The 2236-nt window shown below is 44.2% G+C and overlaps 1 non-coding gene across 1 annotated transcript; it reads left to right on the forward strand.

Moving 5' to 3' along the window:
- Window positions 1-1726: 1726 nt before the first annotated feature.
- Window positions 1727-1833, forward strand: LOC127483045 (U6 spliceosomal RNA). The gene has a single exon (XR_007909019.1). It is a non-coding gene; the product is annotated as a U6 spliceosomal RNA (small nuclear RNA).
- The last annotated feature ends 403 nt before the right edge of the window (window positions 1834-2236 follow it).

Raw genomic sequence — 2236 nt, forward strand, 5'->3', positions numbered from 1 at the left:
ATGTGTGGTAACAATTAATCTAGCAGTGAAATTGTGAAGAAGGAAAACGGAAGGTGTGCTACATATGCTTTTGCACCTCAAACTGCAAAAGCTGTGACAACAGTGCAAGATCATTTCTTTTAAGATGGACAAGGTATTAAATTCTCAGGTTCAGTCATCCACTGGGCATCTTGTCTGTGGACAAGGTAGGAGTATCATATGTGTATATTCTCCAAGTCCGTGGCTTTCCTTTGTACTCCCTTAACTTATCTATCAAAGACCAAAGGGTCTTAACTTGGTGAAGTGCAATGTATAACTTTATTATGAATCATCCATTGGGTGTCTTGTGTAAGAAATCTGTACCTAACACAGGTAACAAAATTTTTCTCTTAGATTTTCTTGTATAAGTTGTATTATGTAGGCTTTCTGTTTATGTCTATGATGTATCTTGAGTTATGAATTATATAAGGTTTCTAGGGTTACCATCCCAAAATACCATAGGTTGAGTCACTTAAGCAATAGAAATTTATTTTATCATATCTGGAGATTCAGAAGTTGTCTAGATTATGATAAGAAACTCAAGTAAAGAGAGAGAGAGAGAGAGAAATAAATGACCAGTGCCGTGGCTCACTTGGCTAATCCTCCACCTGCGGTGCCAGCACCCCAGGTTCTAGTTTGGTTGGGGTGCCAGATTCTGTCCCGGTTGCTCCTCTTCCAGTCCAGCTCTCTGCTGTGGCCTGGGAAGGCAGTGGAGGATGGCCCAAGTGCTTGGGCCCTGCACCCCATGGGAGACCAGGAGGAAGCACCTGGCTCCTGGCTTCTATCGACGCAGCACACCAGCCATAGCGGCCATTTAGGGGGTGAACCAATGGAAAAGGAAGACCTTTCTCTCTGTCTCTCTCTCTCTCTCTCTCTCTCTCTCACTGTCTAACTCTGCCTGTCAAAAAAAAAAAGAAAAAATAATATTCTGATTCAAAAATGAATAAGTGCCCTGAATAGATATTCTTTTAAAAAAAAAGGTTTATATATTTATTTGAAAGTCAGAGTTACACAGAGAGATTAGAAGCAGAGAGAAAGAGAGAGAGGTCGTCCATCTGCTGGTTCACTCTCCAAGTGCCTGCAATGGCCAGATTTGCACCAATCCAGAGCCAAGAGCCAGGAACTTTCTCCCATGTGGGTGCAGGGGCCCAAGGATTTGGGCCATCCTCTACTGCCTTCCCAGTTCATAGCAGAGAGCTGGATCTTAAGTGCAGCAGCCGGGAGTTGAACCAGCACCCATATGTGATGCCAGCACTGCAAGTGGCAGCTTTACTCACTGTGCCACAGTGCCAGCCCCTGAATAGATGTTCTTAAAAAAGGATATACAGGGGCTGGTGCCATGGCGCAGTGGGTTAAAGCCCCAGCCTGCAGCACTGGCATCCCATATGGGTGCCGGATGGAGTCCTGGCTGCTCCTCCTCCGATCCAGCTCTCTGCTATGGCCTGGGAAAGCAGTAGAAGATGGCCAAAGTCCTTGGGTCTCTGCACCCACATGGGAGACCTGGAAGAAGCTCCTGGCTCCTGGCTTCGGATCAGCTTAGCTTGGGCTGTTGTGTTCATTTGGGGAGTGAACCAGTAGAATGGAAAACCTCTCTATCTCTGGCTCTACTTCTCTCTCTATCTCTGTCTTTCAAATAAAATAAAATAATTCTTTTTATAAAAGAGGGTATACAAATGGCTATTAAATTTGTACAAAAATGGTCAACATTGTGCTTGCTTTAGCAGCACATACACTAAAATTGGAACAATACACAGAAGGTTAGCATGGCCCCTTCACAAGGATGAAACACAAATTTATAAAGTGTTTATTTTTTCACCTAAATTCTGAAACCAGAAAAAGACATAATAAAGAAAGAGGACAATTTTTTAACTTTTATTTTCTATTTATTTGAAAGGCAGAGCTACAGAGAGAGAGAGAAAGGGAGGGAGAGACAAAAAGAAAGTGTGGGGAGCAGCTCGGACTAGACTGTTACTGGAATTAAGACTTATTCTATGCATCTGCTCTCCCACAATATGGCGCTGGGAGAGGAGAAAACAGCTTCTACCCAGCTGCCTCCAGTTCAGCCAATAAACTGTAGGACTTGCTCCTGATTGATTGGAGAGCAGCGTACTCGGCGTGTGGGCAGCCGAGTTAGGATTGGCGGAGGAGGACTATAAAGGAGGAGAGAGACAACATGCACCAGGAACATCTAAGGGGAACATCTAGCTGAAGGAACACC

This window comes from Oryctolagus cuniculus, chromosome 4 (genome assembly GCF_964237555.1).
Source record: "Oryctolagus cuniculus chromosome 4, mOryCun1.1, whole genome shotgun sequence".
Lineage (NCBI taxonomy): Eukaryota > Metazoa > Chordata > Mammalia > Lagomorpha > Leporidae > Oryctolagus > Oryctolagus cuniculus.